The sequence below is a fragment of the Calonectris borealis genome, chromosome 1 (genome assembly GCF_964195595.1).
Source record: "Calonectris borealis chromosome 1, bCalBor7.hap1.2, whole genome shotgun sequence".
NCBI lineage: Eukaryota > Metazoa > Chordata > Aves > Procellariiformes > Procellariidae > Calonectris > Calonectris borealis.
The window spans coordinates 50,718,759-50,744,043 of NC_134312.1; the positions used below are offsets into that span (position 1 = coordinate 50,718,759).

Below are 25,285 nucleotides of genomic sequence, written 5' to 3' on the forward strand. Positions count from 1 at the left end.
AGGTTGCAGAATCTATGTCCTTGAAGTTGGTCAAGACTCAAGCAGACAGGGCTCTGAGAAATCTGATCCTGTTTAATCTGCTTTGTGCAAGGGATTGGACTAGGTGACCTTCCAGAGGTCCCTTCCAACCTAAATAATTTTATGATTCTGAGAATGGGAAAAGGCGTGGAGAATACTAAATATAGCCTTGAAGAAGCAGTTTCTGTGGCTTTAATGCACAGCTCCCTCAGTTCTTGAAGGGTACTTGCTCAGTATTTAATATTCAAAAGCAGCCTCACCTAGTTAGATGCCAAATAACAGCACATTAATATAGTTGGCTCTACACATACACAACCTCAGACTGCCCACAAATCCCATCACCCTTCACAGCAAGCAATGACACAGTTGTCCTAAGGACAAGGAACCATCTTATCTGCACAGACAAGTGAATTAGCCAGGCACACAGCCTATCCACATAGCAGTAAAGACACTCTTGAATGAGCTTTAAAGCTCCAGCACCACCCAATATTTCTCCTGCTGGAGAATCAGCTGTTTTCATGTGTCCCCAGATTCAGCAATAACGACACCCTAACAAGTGCAGAATGAATAGTTAGCGCATTTGGCTTCAAGACGGGTAATGCACAGCATTACAGACACAGTTACCAAGATCATCTTACATGCTACATATATTTTGCCAATATAATCTGAAGCCATGAAGAAATATATTGCCAACAGAAGCAGCCAAATGTGAATGCATTCTGCCAAAAGAACTTGCTAGCTGCACTATGACAACAGACTCTGCTAGCTAGATCTCCTCACGTACAAAAGGTCGTGGATTTCCACTGTCTTTCAGACTCTCTGTCAGATTCCAGTATTAACTGGACGGATTAACATTTTGCAACCAACAAGGTGACACTGGTTATCTTCATAACTGTTTTTAGTCACCAGTCAATACTAGTCAACATGTCAATTTACACCATCATCTGTACTGAACCATGTAAAAACAAGGCTGCAAATATCTGGGAGTGCCTAATGAGATGATGTTAAACTCCATAAATGTGGACTTACTTGAGAAGTCTGTGAGGTTTCATATGCTGCTACAGAAATTACAGGCTTACTACTCCAGCATGTACACCCAGCAGATACCATCCTGAAGTAGCTTTACAGGCGGTGCATTGGTACAAATCAAAAGGACAGGTAAAATGTGCTACCGTTTTTGGCAGCTGATTTGCCGTTTTCCCACAACATTTAATGCTCAACATTTAATTTATCAGAAATGTTTTGTGTCTTCAGCTTCTTCTATCTTCAAGAGAAAAGCTAAACTTTAGAAAGTATTTTAAATTTTTAGTTTATTAAGAGGGAGTTTATTAATGAAAAGGTATGGGAGAGAATTAGATGTAATTGCTGTCAAACCAACAAGTTAGCACAAGGAAGCTACAGTTACCCTGGAATCCTCTCTACAGAAACTATAGTACATTGATGAACCTGTAACAATTTTGGCCACATCTTCTTTAACATATTCATAGCAAGACATCTACAGCAAACAAACAAACCAAACCTTCTGTCAATGGAAACACTCTAGCAGATCATCTTCACCCCCTCAGGAGAGGATGAGAGAGACCAAGTACAGAACAGATGTGTAGGCAGATTACCCAAAGGACTACAGGACGGCACTCAAATACTGTGATGATATATATAGACTAAAATGCGGGCTCTGTTGAAATAACAGAAGAGCCAATGCCTGCCTTAAGGTAGCAATGGGGTTTGTAAACTAATCAATTATAGATCCCATTTCATATGCCTATACTAGGATACAAGCAAAAATGCAAAAATTCCATGATGTCCACCAGAAATATTGTCACAATGACACAGAAAAGTTGACCTTGCAAGCCACATGAGCAAAATTAATCATTTGTTCTCTGTGGTAAACACTATACAGTATTTACAATTAGCATTAATACAGATTTATGAGAACTACGGGTATCCTGTAAAACTGATACTGGACAGACATATTCAATAGTGAAATGGTTCCATCCAGCTGAGTTACAGTTAATGACCCCCACTGCAATGAACTCCACTTAGATGTTCTCTGTTCAGGATCCTAAAGCTAGGACAGCTCTTGCCTTCCCAAATCTTAGATCCCATCAGTAACTAAATCAAGTTGATCAAGACCATTAGGAGAAAAAAAAGACATGAAAACAACTGCTGATTTAGAGAAACTACAGTCTACCGCCTCTAAGGCAGCAAGATGTTTCAGGAATCCATTTTCATAAAGTGGCAAAAGAAATTCTGCTCACTTTAGGAGAAAATCTGAAAGAACATTTCCAGGGTGCACTGGCTGAGGCTAAAACTGAAATGGACTTCCTAGGGTCACAACCAAGGGTGAACCTCATGATTGCCTTAAAGGTATTCAATAACTGGTGAGGAAACATGAGGTATCCATCACCAAACTGCCTAGAGAGACCATTTACACATACTAAATTTCTGAAGGTAACAATACACTCTGTAGCCCTGACAGATGAAGTAATTCCTGGAAAATCTATTCTAATTTTAAAGGGATAATTCAAACTTAATAAGGAAATTTACCAAATATCATTTGCCTTCTGCAGGTCTTAGTTCTTTGAGAGGCATCAGCATAAGAAAACAAACTTTAAGTCTCTCTCCAAGTTTCAAGTTGTAACAAACTAGCATTTTGAAGAAAGCTTTCTATTCCTATTATTCAATATCCTTCTTTTAAATGTTTGTACAGATTATTAGGCAAACACTTGCAAAGGCCCTAGGTAATGAGCAAATATATTTATGGAAATATTATACTTAAAATGTAAATTGAATCATGTTTATCATTTAAAGCCTTTCAGAAATCCTCTTTAACCACCTTATTTTACAAGTTAGTGAGATTTTTGCTTTTTACTTTAATGGTTTCAGGATTGCCTCATCCTGACATGAGTTAAGACGTCCATCTTTTAAGGGATCTGTTAGAGATGCACACATACTCAGTAATACTTGCACCTTCACTGAAATAATTTTCCTGTAAAAAGCAGTTACCACACAATCATATGGAGCACATAAAAATAACATTAAAGTAAGTACAATGTAAGCCAGCTCTCTGACTCTTCAAATCTTTGAGCTTTGGTGTAGTTCTGGTTGAAAAATGTAGCTATTCGAGTTTTGTGTTGTTTAGATCAATAGAGATGGATATTCTTCCCACCTACTTACTCTTCCCACTTTAACACTGTTGTGAGGAGGTATTTCTGATACTCACCTACGCCAGAGAAAATCTAGTCTACAGCCCTTTTAAATCTCAGTACTCCAAAAATCTTTTTGCAATACCTGCGGTTCATGGTTTTACCTATGCCCCACCAACAGGTGAGTTCTGAAAATCACCACTCTAACCAGTATTTCTAGGACACCTTCTCAGATTTTAGGATAAATGCTAAGACCACGCTCCAGCCAGGTCTAGCTATAGGCTAGCTGAGTAACACATGATTTCAGCTATGAACGCAGATATTTTTGTTTATTGAGCTTATCACTTTAAAACAGGTGGTTCAAACTAAAGAATTAACAGAATGACTCAGTAGAGTAGAACTAAATCAGATCAACTAAAAAAATAGTATTCCTGTGGTACCTAACAGACAAAAAATAAACATTTTATCACTTATATGTTAGCAATGACTAGTATATTAAATTGAAGGTAACCTGTAACTGTTCTTTTGGCTGCAGAAAGTTTTTCCGTTATGGCCTTATTAAACTCCAAATAGGACATATAGGATGGATGGGAGAAGGATGTTTTGGAGACTTCTTGGGGTTAATGTTACTTTAAAGATCCACCTCCTCTGAAATACTATTTAGAACACAAACCAAGCAGGTGCAGGTTAAGATGAGATTGAGACAACTAGTGTGGTATTCCTTCAGCATGTTTTCTGGCCTGGGGGTGGGACTATAGTGATGGCTTGGATAAATCTTGGTGGATGTTTCCTTGCTGAATAGTACATGCAGAAACTGTAAGTCCTATTGGCATTGTCTTGAGCAGACAGCCTTTGTTATATGAACATTGATAATCAAAGCTAAGATTATCTTTTGGGTAATTATCTCTTTTTTTTTTTCCTTAATTAGTGGTATTTCTGGGATAGTGATGGTGTGCTGTCACTTCTCATGCCTCTGGTGACTGAGACAGGCTAAGGGCTAACTCTGGCTTAATGAATGTTTTATGTGCTATTCTATGAGTGCAGATTGCAAGCTTTCTCAGACTACAGGCTTCCCTTCTTGTTTTAAGCTTTTCAGAGAACTGGCATGTTATAATACATATCTGCACTGCTGTCAACGAAAAGCCTGTTTAGCCCTCAAGACATCAAGCTCAGGATGACATAATTTGAGCATCTGAACAGCCTGAACTGGATTTGTAAGCATTTTTTTCCTCTTCTTAGAAGGTGTGTCTGAGACTGGCTTTTCTTCCAGCACTAAGTACCTCAGCTGGAAGGATCTATTTTTACTGAAGAATAGTCTGTATGTCTGAGAACTACTAAAACTGTTTTCTAGCTTTAAAAAGAGAATCTATGTAAACTTCACTAAAACTGCATGTGTTAAAAAAACACTTATAAGGTCATTTGAGAAGCTGTTGTTCTTAAAATATAATGGAGTAAGCCTGAAACGTTGTTCAAATTATACAGAAAGCCTGTTTTAAAATGGCATACTGCATACAGCTGTGCTGCTTTAATTTTGCTTTGGGAAGACAAACAGTGTTGTTAACACCTGTTCACGCCTTGTAGTATGGCATTTGAAACTGGCAGCACTAGGTTCTCTAAAAAGCCAAGCTGTATTTTGCTTTTTAATTAAAACGCTTTGGTAAAACTTAAAAGGTTTGGATCATCTACTAACTTTGATCCACATCATTTCTGACAGAAAAGGATGAAATATGCTTATTGTAGGATAATCACGTTCTCTTTAATTAAGATACTGCTTTATTTGGTGTTCTTTTAGAATACCATCATTATTGCTTCTTTGTACAGCCATAAATGTATGTTTAAACACTTAAACCTGGAAATCTGACTTTAGCGTCATCAGTAGATCACAGTTAATACATGAGTACAGGACACTCATAACCTAAGGCTGTTTTTGAACTGTCTGCAGAATCACATATAACTCTGCATTATTGGTCTACTCCCTTTGACCTCACTACAATCATTCCCTCTTATCATGCGATTTCTTTTCCTGTAATTTAAATATCCAGGAATCCTGTTTCCAAAAGTCAGCTTTATCCACTGGACAGATAGAGCATTCTTTTATGGTGCAAATGGCAGCATTGACAGCATACAAAAATAGCTGAAAAAGGGCATTGATTTTTTATTTTTCACCACAATCAACTGCTGGAAACAGCCTAATACCAATAACAGTGATCAACTTTTTGTATATACTGAAAGTAATTTGTTGTAACTGTAATATATAATTTTATTAATGAATTCTATTCTATATATCTCTCTATCAACAACATTGAAGGCAACAGCTGTTGATGTACAAGCTGTTGTGCGAAGTACACTAGATAATTTGTGGAATCAGTCTGTTCGGTTCTTGCTCTGAAAACATAAGGATCTTTACTTTTATCTTTACCAGGGTTTTATTTCTGGTTGCTACATCTCTCCTACCCTCACTACTTTCCTTATGTTATTCCACTTTGTCTAAGTGCTATTAACAGTCATTTCCTGGCAACTTATTGAAACTCTTTGCAATCTTAACTTTAGTAAGCCCTTTGACACTAACATCGTCATAGACAAGCTGACAATATAGGGGTTAGATCAGTGGACAGCGAGGTGGATTGAAAACAAGAACAGCCAGGCCAAGAGGGTTGTGAACAGCGGCACAAAGTCCAGCTGGAGGCAAGTCACTGGTGGTGCACCCCAGGAGTCAATACTGGGGCCAGGACTAACACTCTCATTAATGACTTGTATGAAGGGACAGAGTGCACCCTCAGCAAGTTCACAGATAACACAAAATTGGATGGAGTGGCTAATACACCAGACGGGTGCACTGCTTTCCAGAAGAACCTTGGCAGGAAGGAGAAATGGGCAGAGAAAAACCTCATTAAGTTCAACAAAGGGAAATGCAAAATCCTGCACCTGGGCATGAATAATCCCAGGCTCCAGTACTGGGATGAATAATCCCAGGCTGGGGGCCGACCGGCTGGAAAGCAGCTATGCAGAGAAGGACCTGGGGGTCTTTCCAACCAAGATGTTAACCATGAGCCAGCAATGTGCCCTTGCACAAGGAAGGCCAAGAGCCTCCTGGGCTGCATTAGGAACGGCATTGCCAACAGGCCAAGGGAGGTGATCCTTCCCCTCTGTTCAGCCCTGGTAAGACACAGCTGGAGTGCTGGGTCCACTGCTGGGCTCCCCAGTGCAAGACAGAGACTTACTGGAGTGAGCCCAGCAAAACTTAGATGATTAAGGGGCTGGAGCATCTGACGTAAGAGGAGAGGCTGAGAGAGCTGCAAGTGTTCAGCCCAGAGACGAAAAAGCTCAGGGGGATCCTATCCATGTGTATAAAAACCTGATAGGAGGGAACGAAGAAGAGGGAGCCAGACTCTTCTCAGTATTGCCCCGTGACAGGGTAAGAGGCAATGGGCACAAATTAAAACATATGAAAGTCCATCTGAACACAAAACCATTTTTTTACTCTGTGAGGGTGATCAAGCTGTGGACCAGGTTGCCAAGAGAGGTTGTGGAGTCTCCATCCTTGGACATATTCAAAACGCAACTGGACACAGCCCTAAGCAACCTGCTCTAGCTGACCCTGCTTGAGCAGGGGTTGGACTAGACAATCCCCAGAGGTTCCTTCCAACCTCAGCCATTCTGTGAATTCTAAAACAGAGATACTGCCAACATTTTCATTACCGTTTCTCCATGGGAATAGGATGGAAAAGAATCACCTCAATCTCCAGGTTGTTGTCTTCTCAATGTTAGTGTTGCTTTCTTAAACTAATCAGTCCTAAATGAAGTTAGGGCTCCCATTCTCATACCTCCTACTTGAACGTTAGGTGGTTTTAAAAACCTTACTCTAATTTATTTTAGCCTAGTTCACACACACAGGTTCTTATCCCCACATTGTTTTTCAGCCTGTTTCCCCCTCTCACATATTTATAGAGATGTGGGCTTATTTAGCGCATGAAAACAAAGCTTTTATGGGCTTTTATAATATGCTGTCCATTCCTGTGATCACCCTCATAGCCTTTCCCTGCACCTGTTCCAGTTTTAATTCAACCTTCATGAACACAGAAGAGAAGAATGGTATATATTATTCCTCAAAAAAAATATATTAATGCCTTCCTCTCTGTTCTGTCTATTGTAAACATTTTCCTCACTCGTTGTAGGTAACAGATCATTTTATTACTCCTGCCAGACTAAGTGGAAGAAATTAATACAATAGAAGACCCAGGTGCTTACCTGCTCTGTGCTTACAGTCCGTACTACTTTGGGTAACAGATGTGAGGCATCTTTCTGCACCCTCATCACAATCCTCATCACAATCATCGGGCTATGTCATGCTGGCTGAAGCCATTTCATTAAGATCTTGCTTCCAGGCAAAAATCAATTGAAGTCTTTTTATTATGGTTGTATTTCCACCCCTGTGCATTCTCTGATGCTGCAGACTGCTTTTCTCAGGAAATCTTCAGCAGCCTCTGTAAGATGTCCTAAGAAGTAGAAAGATTCTTAGACATGAGATGATCTGATTCAAGTTAGTCCAGCACATACCAAACTACTCAGCAGAGAGCAGGTGGGTTTGGCTTTCTGTAAACAAACAGTAAACCTGCATTTTAAATCATGCCTATGAGAAAATTTTTCAAACGTTTTCTCTGCTTGTACCTAGTTCTCTATAAATACAAAAAGATAACGTCTGGATTAAAATTTTCAAAACTAGCAGAAGTGACTTAGGCTCATCAGTCACTTATGAAAATTAGACTCTGGAGCTTTGAAATTTAAATTTCAGAATTAGAGAAGACACTGAAACAGAGCTTCAGCAGTAAAGCGGGCCATTTGATAAGCCAAAAATAGCCATTAGCAAAGCAAATATAAATCTGAAGAGATGTAATCTGTTTAGAAGAACTTTGGAAGGTAAAAGGTGATGGAAGAAGGGGAAAAGCTAATGCAGAGATCACTTATAACTTATGATGTAAATGAAATATGATCCCATGGCATCTTGAAGCTTGGGATATATTTGTTCATGAGATACAAGCTCATCATCTTCTATATAGAGTTAGGACAGCCTTGTAATATTACATTTTTTTGCCCACCCTCCCTCCCTATAATTTTGAAAGAGAGTGAGGTAAGAGAATTATAAAATGAAGTGGGAGAAATTACTCTTATTGTGAGCAATCCACTGGCAGTTTTGTGCTCTTTACTCCTATTTGCAGTTACATTGTTTTCAATAAGACTTTGTTTCTGTCCTGACATTTATCGTGCCATTACAGCCATTAATACGTGAAAGCCTATTTTCAAACCCCTATCACTATCATTCCTCCTATATTCCATTTATTGGCATGAATATACAATGTGAAGAGTGGTGGGAGGTGATATTTTTTGTTTGAAAGTAATAAAGTCTACAGAACTAAAATAAGCTGAAAAAATAATTCCCATTTTCTGTCTTTTGTAACCACAATTCCACCTTCAAATATTTTGCTACTTAGAGTGATTATGTATGTTCGTAGGAAGGACACAAATGACAATCCAATATTAGGTAGACTTACTGTAGCTAAAATTAGAGTAAATATCAGTTCACTGAGAACTTACCCTCAATTCATTAGCAAGTCTTACCCTCAGTATCTTGATATATATATACACTGCTACACATTCTGCTAGTTCTCAGCAAAATGGATTTGCCTCCTTTCTCATGTATGATTTTTCATTGTTACTCCATAGGAATACAGCCACTCTAAAGAAAGGGACGCTTACCCTTTGCTTGAGATTATATTTTTAGAATGTCAGTTATAAAGACACACTAAAGCAGTAGCTCCCTTTTACTTGATAATAAACATAGCTCAACAGCTGAAAAGATATATTTACAGTCTTCCACCAGAATCCTCCCAACCCCTTACCGCTAAGAAAAACAAGTAGGCCACTGCAGCATGTCCCAGAACTATTTTGGTATTGGGGGAAGTGCAAGTTCCAAAGCAGTGTGGAAAAATGCCCTGCCAGCTGCTCCCCTCTCATACAAATGTAGGCTTAAGTGTCTTCCCTAGTAGCTGAAAGAACTTTCAGATAAGTTGCTTCTACATCATTAATGCCACATCCACTGAGATTTTTAGGTGTCTGAAGGCTCAAAGGTTCAAATGAATTGCTGGAAGCTAATCAAATATCACACCTCAGCTGACCTACAGTAATTGGCTGTGCAAGTCAACAAAAAAAATGCAATGTAACTCACAGCAGCTCAGCTCCCTTCACTTTGGAGTATGCTCACTCAAATTACTTGAGTAATTAAGTAGATTAAATTAAGAGCACAGAGCATACAGACCTGTTGAGGCACAGTAACTTGTTACCTCATACCAACTGGCTCTGCTCTGAGTAACATTTGTATTTATAAATATGAAACTGCTTTCGAAGCTCTGGCACTTGAAAAGTCATTGGTGCTTTAACTCTCACCAGTGAAGTTAGCCGAGTGCCGGACGTTCTACTACTCTGCATGCCAAGATCGTGGTTTAGCTGAGCATTTCAAGGGCCCACCTCATGCCTACTGATCACAAGCTATCATCAGGCCTGCGCTTTGTCTGCTGATCAACCCAATAGACAGGCTTGTAGTACAAGTGCCACATCAAGACCAGATTAAAACACTGGGTATAACACACACTTTCACTTAGAAGCACTACAAAAGCAGAAGGTGGCATGCCCCACCTTTTACATGGCTGTCTAGAGGCTGGCATATTCAGGGAGGAAGTTAAGAGACTACTCAGCTGAGGGGATTCAAATCCAGATTCTTACATTGTTCTTGGAAGCATGAGGGCATTGGCCTTTTTAAAAGGGATTTATAATGCTTCTAAAGAAAAGTTTAAAAACGTGAACCTCCAGTGAGTCAAAACCTTGGGAAGCAAACAGAAGTCAGGTGCGTGTGGATTTTTTCTAAATCTTGTGAGCTCCTGGAACCTGATTCATATATGTGGCATTAATGACAATAATAAGCGCAATAATGACAATAATAATAGCTGACACAAAGCATGCTGAAACTAGTTTAGTCTGGAGATGAAAAAGACAAAGAAAATAGTTGGATGGTCTATATGAACTGCATATAAACACTTCTTGGTCAAGCTGAGACCAAAAGCCAGACAGACATGGTCTGGCTGCTGATGCTGTAACACTACTGCTTCCCTGTCAAGAAAGCAGTCGTAAGACCAAGCAAGGAGTCATAAGATGCAACATCATCTCTTCCATCTTGACTGTTTTGTTTCTTCACATTAATCCTTTTCATTAGTATTAGTATCTCCTCTTTATTCAGAATGAGTTTCGGGCTACTTGTAAGTTGCAGTCAAAGGTAGGACTGAAGCTGACTTACGCAAAAACTCATTAGCTATAAGCAAAGTAACACTGCAGAGGCTTCAGTTACCACGTAGCACCAGGACTCTGCCCAGGTTTGTACAGCTGAAGCCAGACTCAATGCTCTTGTAATTTCAGTGCTGTTGCCTAGGCTAGCTAGATCAATATTTGCAAAGCAATATCTATACGTGTTGCTGTCACACCTTTAACTGCAATGTAGATACAGTCACAGCTGGTGGTCATTAGTGCTCTGAACATAGACAACAAAATTGGCAATTTGCCTTCTCAACTATCTGAGACACTAAATTTTTGTGAGTAGGCTAGGTTTTATTAGAAACTATGGATCACAGTTGGAAGGACATTGCAAAGGGGTAAATGACATGACAAAGCAGAGAAGCAGACCGGGAATTAAATCTGTCTCAGTGCAAACTGTGCCAAACTTCCAAGACACACTAAAGACTGCTATTTCAAAATGAAGAGATGCTAGACATTCGCTGTACCACATTTTGATTGCCTAACCTAATGCTCTCATAAACTCAAATTATACTGAAATTTGAGGGGAAGCAGTTAAGCCATGAGAAACTTCTGTTAGTCTGCCAAGATAAATTTTTCATTTTAATGCACACAACAGTCTTGACCTTTTTCTGAAAGCAATACATTACATCATAGCAATGTGTAATTTTACTTTGCAGTGCAGGTATATATTTAAGGTAAACTGTAACATATTACACACACATGCAGCCCCACTGAGAAATTGTTTTCAAAAAAATACTTTGGTGATCCAAGCATCCAGGAGAGAACCAAGGCTAACAAAATGCTAAAACTTAAAAATGTGTTAGAATTTCTGGGATTTTCATCCTCTACTCAGTTTCAGCTCTGATGCTTTTATAAGCAACAGTCAAGAGGCCATGCTGCAGATGGAGAGGGAAGAGGCTACAAAATAGCACAGCCACCTTCCTATCACCTAAGCCTGAGCACACATCCCATGCAGAAAGGCACCATTGGAAGAGCTACTGCCTCTGTTATCATCTTTCATACATCCACATCTGTTGTAATACAAATTTGTTTTATATATATCTAGGCTGTTCCCAATGATTTTGGCTTTTTATCTGCCAGTAAGAATTCTATCTTCAGTTTCAGCTTCAGGATAAAAGGCAAAGACTGGGAGCTTGTGCTACAACTTCCATCTGCAAAACCTCTTGTGTGGGCAGCATCACAAGAAATTCTTCAAGGCAGATTGCAGCTCAGAAGACATTGATGGCTATGTTTGCACAATGTAGTGACAGTAGATATAAACACTGTTTGAGGATGTTTTAAATTTAATTTCAGAGCATGTGAACTGTGGGCATCCAGAAGATGGGACACAAATATCAGAGCGGAAGACCCAGAGTCAGTGCTGTCTGACTCTGTGTCTTTGCAACAACTGTGGTTCTCAGTAGCCCTGCAATAAAATTGGTAGGAATTTTTACATCACAAGACCCTCAACCATATCACTAGTAGAGCTAACACATTTCCCCACCCTGCTAACTAAGCTTAAATGATTAGACCAACATCACCCACCTCTAGTACAAGACTAATAAACATTGTTATAATAACACTGTACTCCCCTTTACAAGCAAGATCACGGTGCCGTGTCTGGAAAAAACGTGGATAAAAATGGTCGTTTACCTTTGCTGCAGTTGGTTAAACAGAATACAAAAGCATCTCATGACATAGCTACAAAACATGCTACCACACAAATTCAGGATTAAAATCTTTTCTTCTGCTTTTTTTTTTTTTTAAATAGGGGAGAGGGGGACATTTAGATTTAATTGCACACAAATATAAAACAAAGAAAACAACCCAAGAAACAAACAGCTTTCCAAAGTATGGAATCTTTCCCTTTCTTAAATACAAATGCAAAATGCATGCTACTGGTTGCAGAAAGGACTATCTTTTGAAGCTAAAAGAGAAAGGCAACATACATCACGCACTGAGACATCTGTGGCTGATGCAGGAATCAAAATAAGGAAAGATGACACACAGAAACTAAGGAGTCTTTGCTGTGGGCTACTGTCAATGGAAAGCTCAACTTGACTGTCACAAAGAACAAGCTGTCGGCAAACTCATCGCTGATGGTGGTCCAAGGGCTGACTAGGACTGTTCAAACAATGGGTAGGACCAACATGAGAATGGAAGTGGAACCCAAAACGTGCTGGTTGATCCCATCCCATCCGTGGTTCCTCCCAATAACATTGTTATGCAGCCTAGCCAGAAGTCAGACCCACATTTGCAAGTGCCCTTAGGCACCCAATTCCTATTGATTTCAATGGGAATCAGGCTCCTAAATGCATTTGTCGGTCTCAGCTTTATTGCCTTTGCACTCCAACAGCAGGGAGAAGCTTTTGTACTACACTGTTTCTGCCTCAATACCTTTTCAGGACAAAGGGGGAAAAATACATGCATGTCTTAGGCATAATTCATGTTCATTTTGCAAGGAGACAACCACATAGCCAGCACAAAAAGATATATCAAGAGGTATATCATTATGTATGGCTTTTAATAGTAAGTGACAGCACTGGCTGGTTACCACTATATTATCCTAACTCTTTCAGAAACTCTGACAGCATAGTCCAATATTAAGGAAATCCCTATTCTCCTTCTCTTTCCTTCAGATATCTTTGAAAACTAGCTTTCAGGTTCTGCATTTGTGTTCTGTTTAACAGCTATTTTATACACAAAATGTATTTGGGTACATTTTTTATTACCCTGGCTGTCAAGCAGTTTGGTTGCATCAGTTTATAGTAACACAATGGAATGTGTTTAAGGTGACTCTCTTTAGAGTTATGTTTTGTTAGTGTTCAACCCCCTTTATGAGAGGAGATGATTGAAGAAAAAAAGAAAAATAGCATATGGCAGCTATTACCAAAATAAACACATGCCACATCTTGTTCTGAAACCCTGCACGCTACTCAAATTACTTTAAGAGTAAAAAGAGTTAAAAAAAAAAATACATCAATTCCATTTATTGCCTCCTGGGCTTTTTTTTTTTTTTCTTTTTTTGCCTGGCAACAGGACATCCTTGCTGGCATTACGAAGATCTGATATTCATTAAAAAAAAAAAAAAAGAAAAGAAAAAAAGCAACTGTGCTAGAAATGATGAATGTCAAAGAAAATTGAGAATGCTAGCACACGCTGAGTCTTGTTCTCCAGCATACTAGCAGAAATACATTCCAAAAACAGGTTTTACCCTAAGAAACTCTGATTCTGAGTAGAAATTCTTCTTGTTATGGAAACAGAGAGAAATGTGCAAAATGATAACCAGTACTTATATTACTTTCAATGCTTAAAGTCTTAAATGGTTTATGGACATATCACTGTAGACACCACTTATTTTTGCATGCCACAGTGTCATAACAGATCTTCAGCAGTGACAGCTGACTGACAATTTATCTCCTTTTGTATAAATGAGACACAGCTACCAGTGGGACTACCCTGCTCCCAAGGGCAAAGAATCAGAAAAAAATCTTTATTTCTAGGACAAGGAAAAGTAGAACTTAAAATGTCATCCGGTCCATTCCTCTACTCCAAGGCAGGACTGTTAGGGTTTAAACTATATTTTGGCACTTTTGAGTCTGTAGCTGGAATAGCCTATATCTGATGACTAGAAGATACAAGTGAAACCTAACCTCCCCCATCCCAGAAGAGGTTTCCACCCTGCAAACTAATTATGGAAAAAAATATGAAGAGTGATACTCTAGGAGTTGCACTTGAATTACATGGTTTGATCTGTGGGAGGTTATTGTAAGCTGTAGTGTTGTGCCTTGAAAGTGATGCTTTTAGTATGAAAATTCCTGAACACAGGAATGCCCAGGTCCACAGGCTTTGCCATTGGCTTACAACAATTTGGTATACTGTAAGCATATCAGAACAGTTAGCAACAATTGTCTGATAAAACAATACAGAAAAACACCTGCTTTATTTTCTGCATCTATTAGAAATGTTGTACCAAACTACAGGTATCATTAGACACATAAACTGACATGTCCAGCTTGCAGGTAAGCAAATATTCCTTTCTCACCAATGAATAATGGGAATTAATGTTGTTTAATCTACCAGGTGATAGAAGTGTCATCTAAGTAATTGGATGCTTTGTGTTCCTCCTGAAAACAATGTGATTTTAAGCCTGTTTACGTACAATGTGTGGAAAGAACTTGTTTCCCTTCTGAAGAGATTTATATTTTCTTACTGCAACTCTATGGATTACTTCTATGAAACAAAAAACCCAGAGTGTAAAAAAATTAAAGTTAAGCACATTTTCAGAGGCGTTCTATTTAGTCATCACTAGGAACAAAATGTTGGCTCTTTGCTAAGGAGGAAATATCACAAATACCATATGCAACAAGGTTCCCAAAATGGTAGCTGGCAGCAGCAGAAAACATGCTTTCACTGATGCAAAGACCAAAATCTTAATTCAGATGGGCAAATGCAGTACCGTTTTTACTAGCTGCAGCTAGTATGCACCATAAAAGCATCTTTCTTCTCTTTTTTTTTTTGCCATTCATACCTGCCTTTCCCTTTCATCATACCTGCCTTTCCTTTCTGTTCCATTCTTTCTCTTGATGCTCACTGTTGTTACTTTAGTTTTCAGAAATTCTTTCTATAGTTCCACTTCACCTTACTTTCAGATCAGCCTAGAACTCACTGCCTACCTGCTCTCAGACGACAACCATTTTGTTCTAGAAAACAGCTGAGGAGCAACAGCTAAAAAAAAAAAAAAAAAAAAAAGAGTTAACATGGAACTATTTCAGTCCTCTTTTGCATAGCAGCAGGCAATTTGATATGTTTCCACTGCTGGAAAAGCTGGGGTGGGAGAGGGGGAAGAGGCACTTTTTAAAGGAAAGTTTAAAATTTTTGTATATTATTTCAAAACAAAGTAAAAATGGTTAGTTTTACTTTACCATTGCAAACTATTTGGTTAGGATTTACACAGGCCTGTCTGGCCTGGGCTACTCTTTGAAAATATTCCTTACCGGCAAAATCAGTATCATGGCTAATGTGAGTCTACATGATCTACTTAAGTCATTTTGTAGCTCATTTCTGCACAAGATTACCATTAAAGTCATAGAAATAATGCTACTAGACAAGTCAGTGATCCTGTTGTTTCCATGAGCACTTGTAAAAAAATCCTTCAAAGGAGGTTATAAGAAGCCCTGAAGTGACAAGTTCTAGAACTGTCTGCCCATACGGGAATTTTATTTTTAATTACAGAGAATATTCTTATTTTTACATTGAATTCTCAGACTTGATTTCAGTTATTCCAGGTTTTTCCATCTACATTCATGTAGCAAGACATATTATTGAAGACAAATGTGAGAATGTTAAGAATGGAAAACTTAATTTTACTTGAACTTTTATAAGATACCTACATTTACTTTACTAAGTAAAAGCTCTTCCAAAATACATATATAGAAACAATTTGGGTAATATAAAACAGTATAAAAAAAGTGAGAAAACCACCATGGGCCTAATCCTCCAGGTTTCCACTGATGACCATGAAAAATACAGGAATAGGATTGATTTGTTTTGTAGTAGGAGGTGGGGAGGGGAAAAGTGTTACCAAATATTGAACACTTTTAGGTGCAGCAAGACACAAATTATGCTTACACAACATTTCTATCTACATTCATTTAATTTTCTACTTAGAAGTCTTCTATTCCCTTAAAAATGCATACAGAAAATACTATAGCACATATTAGCACAATACTATCAAATAAATATTTTATGCAGCACCAATAGAGGATAAGTATAGCATGGTCATAAAATTATAAAAGTCATCAATACATATAATAAGAGATGAAGGCAGAAAGTAGATCCTAATTCCAATTTCTGGACTGCATACACAATAAATAATTAGCCTGGCTAAAATTTTTAGTAGGAAGGATTAAGGCAACAGACATTTACTAAGCTATACAGCTCATCAAAATGAGCCACAGAAGAAAGAAAATAACCATCTGACCACTTCTGTCTTTTTCCATCTAGAATTCAACCTCCAGTTTTCCCTCCCAAGCTCTGCAACATCCACCATCCACTAAAAACGTATGTCTTGAAAGATCTCCTAAAGGGGAATGGACAGCATTAAAACTGATCACCCACCCTGGGGATGAGCTATAGTTATTAGTGTAGGATTGATGTGGCTTTCATAGATGACGCCGTACCATTCTGCATGCTTTTCTACAGCAGAGTAACTAAGACATAGTATCATATTTCAAGAGAGTTGCTGAATGTGTTTGAAGACTTGGAACCTGTACATCTTTTCTAAGCTCTGCATTTTTATATGAAGTGTTCAAAGATGCATGTCTGATGTATATCACAAGGATGAGTACTTATTCAGGCTATTAAGAGAAGCTGTCTGGAACTGAAAGGAAGAGCAATGAAGCATTAAAATAAATGAAATGTAAATAAAATGCAAATGAAACATTAAAAATACAAATCAGTTAGCAGCTTCCTGGAGTTTTTTTTGTTACTGTTGTCCATTGGAGTACAATCTACTATGATAAAATTTAAAGTAATCTTTGAACAGACCAGCCCTTCCACACAGTGAAACAGGGATAATTATCCTTCTATTAGCAATAGTTATACTTCATATAACTTCCTTACTGCCAGGATAAGCTGATCACTAAAGAAAAAAGCAGGCCTGAAGGGAAGAAAGGAAAAGCAGAAAGGAAAGAGAAACACAGAGCTTTTAAAAGCAAAGTGACTCAATGTATATTCTATATGTTTTCTCTCAGTCCCAAACTTTTTACATATTTATCTCCTGTATGAAGTAGCATTTTTTCATCCCCTTAAGAAATAAAGTTCTGAACTTCAACAGGAATCAGGCCATAACCAATGCCCAGCTCCCCAGGAGTCCTTCCTTGCTAGCAGACCTTGCTACAGGTCTGCTCTGTTCTCCACTACTCTTTTCTGTCCAGCTGTTGTGCCTCATTTTAGCTGTTGGGGGGTTAACTGTCTACCTCAGCAGCCATTGCCTTCATCGCACTCTTTGCTTTGATTCTGTCCCTTGGATGAATCTTTTCTTTACCAGCTGCAGTTCTCTCTCATTCTTAGCACCTGAGTGAGGACCTGCTCTTAGTTAGCACTCTGTAGGGTAATCCAGCTACCTACTACTCCTTCTCAAATTAAGTTTTTAACTTATTTTGGGGCTCTTACACAGTGACAATTCATTCACACAAATGCTAGTTACTCCTATGCTATAACATTCAGCTGTGTTTCTCCCTACCCTTAACAAATATTTATTGCCCCTTCTGCATACTCGGGAAGACTCACTCATTCCCTGGCACAACCCTATATACCTACACGCCCAGACTGACTCCACAAATTGCCTTATATGTGCTGTTTCTGAGCATATTCTTCTCCCCACATTCACTCAATCACACCCTCTTCTTCCTCTAGTACTGTTCAACTTTTAAAAGCACAAATATATTACTCTCAACGCTGGAGTTTCAAAATTTTGTTAAATGTGAATCTTATCAAGTAAAAACGTGGAAGTTCAATGTGTTAAGAAGCTATCTTGTGGCTGCAGAAAGAAAAGGTAATTAGTGAGTGGTCTATGAAATAGAATCATCCAATGGTTCACCTGAAAAAACAAACATGAAAGAATATCCTGTTTGAGTTTATATTATATCCACATTTAACAGGTGCTCCACAGTGTTCTTACAATGAAATAACATTATCTAAGTAGTTGGATTCCCATCCAGCTTGTATCTTCAAGTGAAATGAGTTTAGGAGTTTATTTCCTAGTTCATGTAAAAGAGAACTTAAAAGCTATGTCAGCCTTTTTTTTTTTTTTTTTAGGACGCACTACAAATTTAGTTTGCAGCACACTGGCTGTACAGTAGGGGAAGACTGCTGACCATGCAAATTTTGCTCCCAGCTTAGTGAGTTGCCTTGATGTACGTCAAAATCTTACTTCTATTGTCAGTTTATGCTGAACTTCAACTGTTGAGACATATCTTTCCATGCTAAACATTTATTTCATAAAGCATTACTCAAAAAGAAAATACCTGAAAGGACAGTTTCTTTCTATCATTTTACATTTGAAATTGCCTTTAGTATTTTAAGTCCATTCACTCAGAAATAAGGTGGCAAATGCTCAATAGCTATAGACATGAAAGTTCTTTTCAAATATCTGCCAAGAGAGCAATATTATGGTTTCATCTGTAGAAGTATACAGTCTCTAAAATAGGCACGAATTTTACAGTACCTTTAGAAATGAGTCTACTGAAGCAGTTTCTCTGCATGAATCAAAATCATTGTAACAGGGAAGTTGGTAAAATAAGTAATCCTACCTTAAAATAAACTAACATCTCTGTATAATGCATGCACATTATATTTAAAAACTGTTTAGGACGGGTAGTGTCAGCATGAATTTTGAATTTTAGTAAAGTACTTGTACTACATGCTCATTCTTTGTATTTTAGACTTTATTATATGAGGCCTGTACATTGAGTTCAACTGAGGACAAACTGAGTGGCAGACATTACTTCATAGTTAAACGGGACTGCTGCACTGTTGTTGACCAGGAAAGCGTACAACTGGAGTCCACATAATACAATTAGTATACCATTTTGCAGTGTTCCAGAATGAAATGGCCTTACGATCTCTACTACTGGGGCAATGCTTACAGATCAAAATTACAGCACTCTTACCAAGCATAATCCCAGTTCTACAACTGGATCTATCCAAGTCACTTTCACATACATGAAGTCCCAAGAGACTTTAGCAGACCTTTGTAAAAGTCCATCTGGCAGCAGCCTAGATACAAGGATGACACAAAACTGATACAAAGGGAATAACGCTTCCCAAGAAAAAAAAGATAAAAGATAAAAGGAAACACCATTGGGATAATTGGAGAATATCAGAAAAGGAAGGAGGGGTAAAGGCTAAAAAGCACATGCACAGCATTTATATTACAGAATTTTAACTTGTGTTCAGTTTTCATTTATTTCACTGGACTCTGTTATGATGCATCTCTAGAAATTATCTGCACTTACGACAACAATTTTGGTCCTACTATCAGGGGAAAACTAGTACCCAAAGTTCAAGTATCCAATTGCAAAATCTGGTTCCAGCCACATTCCAAGGCAAGTATCTTGACTCTAATAGATGATTTCAAAAGACATGTCAGCACTTTGAATAGCGACAAATTTGCAGTTGCAAATACAACTGATCTTTTAGCATTTCCATAATCAGGATATGAATTGTGAAGCCTATGCCTTCTAACCATCTAAACTTGATTCACTCTCAGTCAAATTCTAAACCCTATTCCAAACTTAATTCAGACCATAATGTCTTAATTTCTTTTAAAACTCAAAATAACAAGAGCTGTAGTAAAGCACTGCCCTTGGTGGGTCATTCTTACAAATTTCCTGCTAATACAAGCAATCCACAGGATATGTTTAATCCATGGGATCTTTAGTCTCTCCCTAGGATGAGTCTTCATTATTCAGTCAGAAGGGAGGTGTGACAAACAATGAACCACAGAAATCAGGTCCATAATTGCCATTAGGAAAAAAAAAAAAGGTTGGTTGTGACACATTTTATGTTTCCAGTAATGCATTGCTATTGTCAGAATTTTCTTTCTTATATACATATAAAGATGCTTTATCTAAACTCTAAAAATAGTAACAGTAAGGCTCAGGAAATAATATAAATATCAAAAGAAGCCTCGTACTTTTACAATTTTGGCCTTTTACATCCTGTGAGAAATGTTAAAGCTGGCTACAAAAATAAAATAAGAAAGAAGATGTTCCCTAAACTCTTGTCCCAGAGTTGCACTTCAGTATATAACTTACATAAATGTAGTTTAAGGACCAAGATACACTGTCTTTTAAGAAATTTTACAGTTTTTTTCACCTACCCGTTGCCCACAGTGAAAATATTAAGCACTCGTTCAGAAGAATCAATTTTAATTTAATCAGAAATGTTACTCATTTATTACTCATTTATCCCAGTAAAAGCAATATTAAAATCTATATTAAATGGAAAACGAAGCTTTTAAAACCACATTTTAGTACTGATAATATGCATAACACTGTTGAAACTTTCTAAGTTTTCTACACTCCCGCTTGATCTGTTGAGAAAGAGATGGACCCAGCACTATTCCTGAAAATTCACACGCATGCTCACACAAACAAGGAAGCTTTGAGATAAAGCTGAAAACAGTGTTTTAGGAAATCATATGATAAATATAGAGCTACAATGTCATAATATAAGTCAACTAAGATTGTCAACAACATGAATAGTTGTATCTAATTTGGTCAGTAGAGAGGTAAAGTTATAAAGCTTGCACAAGTACAGTGGAGGTTTGGAAATTGTTGCATTAATTATTTAATTTAATAAGACAACATATGAAGTAATATAGCGAAAGTAAAAAAGAAAAAAAAAGCAGCCTTCAGATGACTGAAGAGACAATTACAACACAATGACATTGCCATAAGCTGGAGAGACGTAGTTAGTCTGTCAATACTAGCAACAGACAGACCAGAAAGATCAAAAAACGATAACAAGACTTTCCTCTTCTTCCTGAGAAAGGAATTTAATCACTGCAGTAGAGAACATTTTTTTCTGTGGAGGAGTCCGAAAGAGCTGGATTTGTTCCCAAATTCAGGAAATGGCAAACTTTAATAAAACAATGGACAAACTAACTCTTACTGGTTCAACTTTACAAGCAGTAACAACGCAAGAGGTATTAATTTACAGCATGTTTACACTAAACACCACTCCCATCAATATTTTAACAGTTGTCATCAAGAGAATAGTAAAACCAGAGCCTCATTACACTGAAAGATGTGAAGCTGTTAACACACATCTCAATAAGAAGTTGCATTTCAGAATCAAACAGCCCCAGGCTTTCATTTGAAATTGTCCACATTTGTTGTCTCTCAGGACATAGTTCAAACAACTATGTACTCAGCTTCTATAGGGAACGAGCAGTAGTTATGATAATGTAGTAACTAACACATGATTTATTAACTTCGGGATGAACTCCAGGAGGAAAACTTGATTTTATTCTGTATAACCACATTTTTTCATTTATCCTCCTAAAATTTGTGTTAAATTACTATTCAGAAAAACTATAGTGCTAGTGAATGCATTCTCAAGACTACCTGCATACATATACTGGACTCCTCTCATACTAGCTGTATGAGGGGAAAAAACCCAAACCTTTACAAAAAGATAAACAGACAAGTTTCAACGGATACTTATCAAAACATGTGATTTAAATAATTTAAATTTAAATAAATGTAAATATTTAAATAATAAATATGGATTGTGCCATAAAGAAAAACACTCACTCAGAGCACTGGTCAGAGAAACAACTAGAAGTTCCCTTCTTGGCTGTTCCTAATTTGGACCTTACTGGGTCTCAATGCTTCAACCATCTGTCCATTCTGATGAGCTTTCTCAAGTACAAATTCTATTTCACAGGACCTGGAACATTTTCCAGAGACAGTTTGTCAAAATAAATACAATTCCTCAGTAAAACTCTCTTTTCTAGGGAAAAAAGAACTTGAAGGAGTCCTAGTTAGCTCTAATAACATATTTTTCTTTGACTCCACCCCCCATATCAATGCCATTTTGTTATAACCACAGACAGAAAACATAGCCCACCTGCTCAGAAGCTGAGCAACAGAACCCCAAGCATATGGAAATCACTAGGCTAAAATCCAGAGCCACCACAGTGATTTCCTACTGCTATCAACATGTAAGTTTACATGCAAATCTTCTGATTGCCCACAAACTGTCCTTGCATGATTCTCTATGTGCAAAAATAATACAGGCACACATCTGTGCCTTTGACCCCAGCAAAGCCTTTATGCACAGCTTAAATCCTATCTTCTGCTGGCCCTCTTAACACCAGGAGATTCAACTGTTAAACTGCAAACGGCTCTGATGCATATATTTAGTAACAGTAGCTAAACCACAGTCTGAAACAAAAGCACTGAAATAAAAGTGATAATACCAGGCCCCACTGTAATTGGGCTCCAAAGCTGGTAACACATTCAGTCATCATATACCCTCTTTAAAAAGAGGGCAATGATCAGCTTGCATATCTAGATGTTTTCAAGTAGCCCATAATCAATCTCACACTCTTGTATGACTAACTATGATTAAAAATTGGTGGGGTACCTATTATGAGTCTACTCCACCCATATTGACCTGTAGATCTGATCTTTTTTAAAGGTTGCTTTGTATAAGAAAGGTTAAGCCTGACCAAACACATCAGGGTCAAAAGCCAACATTTTGGAATGAAGCCTTCAGATGAAAACAGTGGATTGGAACATTCAGGGGGTTTTATTGCTTTCTCTGCCACCACACCTTTGCAGTAATCACTTTTTCCAGTAAGTTGATTGAAGCCTGCAACATAACAGCGCTCAAAACATTGTTCAGATATTTAAGAAATCACTATGCTCTACTACCAAGATTTACCTTTGAAATTCAACCAGACATAAGAGCAAAATGTAATCATTGTTTACTTCTCACATGGAATTACCTTTAGTAATTATCTCAAGTATTTCTCGAACTCACGGCTACACAAAATAGCTTCCACTCCTATTTAGCACAGTTACTCATAAAGCATAGCTTGGCCAAGCCTCCAATGTTTTTCTGCCACAAATTACTGTTTTTATACACAGTCAGAAAAGACGTGCATTATCAGACAAGCTCTTCCACTAGATTTGTATAGCGTCATATCAGAAATAGACAGGCTCAAATAGTCAGTAACCTGGTTACACAAACATAACAAAATAAACATAATAAATAAATGACCTGTTCTGCGGGAAGTCTTGAGTTGCCAAGTCTCTCCAAGCAGACTTCCGTTAGATTAGGAAAGAAGACTGCTTAAATGGCAGTCTATCCTTCCATTTTTGATGCATCCGTTAATAATACAATGCAACTACCATTTTATTATTAACCTGGCTTCTAAGAGATAGGCTCTGCCAGAAAGAACTGCATGGTTTTGAGGTAATCCCACTGCCAACTCTTTCCCTCACCCCATTGCTGGAAAACATGCTCCATAGTAGATTTAACCAAACAGAACATGTGCCCATCTCTTGGCAACCCAGTTCACGGTCCCATTTCCCCTGAACCTTAAACTAGGACTCTGGAGCGGTTGATATTTGGTACAGGCTTGCTGCTGCTGCTATGGGAATGATAACATCTTAACCACAGGTAGACTTCCAGAACAATTCAGGTATTTTTTCTCAGCTTTGAGTCAGTGAAGTCCTATTTTCCCAAGAAGTCCAACTCCTCAAAACCTACACGTATTTTACCCTATTTTATTCAGGAAACTGAATGAGGACCAATGAAGATCCTACTCATACTACTACAATTTTCATGGAGCCACACTTATAATTTTAAATGTTTGCAGGTAAAGCAGGAGTTCACTACAATCACTGGAAGGCATAACTTTATTATTGAACAAGCCTAGTAACTCTCATAGTCTCTCCAAACTACATCCACTTACACCAAAAATAGTCTACTAACAGAATTAACTCAAAACTTGAATAACAAGAGTATTATGGCAATGAATTCATAACTAAGGAGGAGAAAATACTAAGGACCCAATTGTGAAATGCATTGTTCATGGGAAGAATATCTATGAACATAAAACTAAACAATAGGATATCCCACTAACAAAGCCCTACAGGCTAAAAAGTTTAAGATTACATAATCTCACAGAGAATCTGAAATACACAACAATGATCTTAATTCATACTTACTTATTTCATGAAGTCTGGCCAAATCCTTGGGGTTTTAGGTTGTCTCTATGATAAAGATAAAAAAATTTTGCATGAGTTAAAAAAAATCTTCTCCAGGTACTTTTACCAAGATTGAGTATCGTCAATCTAGCTTTATTGTAGAAGCCCAGTAAAGTATGCTAAACAGTTCTGTAAAATACTACTATTTCTATTTTGCTAAAAGAAGTTCAATTTTAAGCAAATTCAAACCAATCACAATTCACTGAACCCATAAAAGCGCACAAAAGCATACAATACTCTTAATATATAAAAATAAACATGCTCAGATGTCTTCATTCAAATAAACATAGCTGTATTTAACTGATCTCCTCCCTTTTGACTCACTGGTGACTATTATTTATCCCCATTTGTAAGCATTTAATGCAAAACCCTATCTTTACTGGGAGGGTCACTCTTACCAGGCATCAAAGCAATGCTAACTATACTTTTTCATAAAAGGTGAGATTATAAAGCTGGATTGGCGGGCAGTAATAGTGTAATTGCATACAGTTCATTCAAGTTGCTCAACGGTAACAAACCAAAGGAAAATATATTTGTTGGCAGCTCTAGATTCACCTGAAAATAAGGGAGCCCTGTGGATGGGGAATGCAGCCCTTATCACAATGAGCATGTACATGTATTCTCATTAATGTGCATTTTACAACAGATTCAGGTGAAGATCTGACTCTAAGGGAAAAGACAACATGGGACTTACTATATAAAAGCTGCTTTATGCAGAAGCATGATTTAGAAATAAGTAAGTGTTCCATTTTTTAAAGTTTTCTCTGTTCAGTGTTTACCAGAAGAGTGTGTGTGTACGATTTGGCAAGCTTTTTGCATATTTTTTGGCACTTAAAAGTATTTTAAGACTAATGCTGGCATTTTCATAACTGCTAAATCATTAGAAAGATGACTTTTTAAGTTTGCAGGGAAGTTAGCTTGGCATTGTTCTCATTTGCTTCCTTATAGCTAACCACAGACTAGTATAAAATCTCAGAAGAATCACTGCTC

General features: G+C 37.7%; 1 long non-coding RNA gene across 1 annotated transcript; it reads right to left on the bottom strand.

Moving 5' to 3' along the window:
- Positions 1-7,418: 7,418 nt before the first annotated feature.
- Positions 7,419-24,303, bottom strand: LOC142085158 (uncharacterized). Its single transcript, XR_012674579.1, has 4 exons — positions 24,257-24,303; positions 21,830-21,965; positions 15,182-15,233; positions 7,419-7,660 (listed from the first exon to the last, which is right to left on the bottom strand). It is a non-coding gene; the product is annotated as an uncharacterized LOC142085158 (long non-coding RNA).
- Between the last annotated feature and the right edge of the window lie 982 nt (positions 24,304-25,285).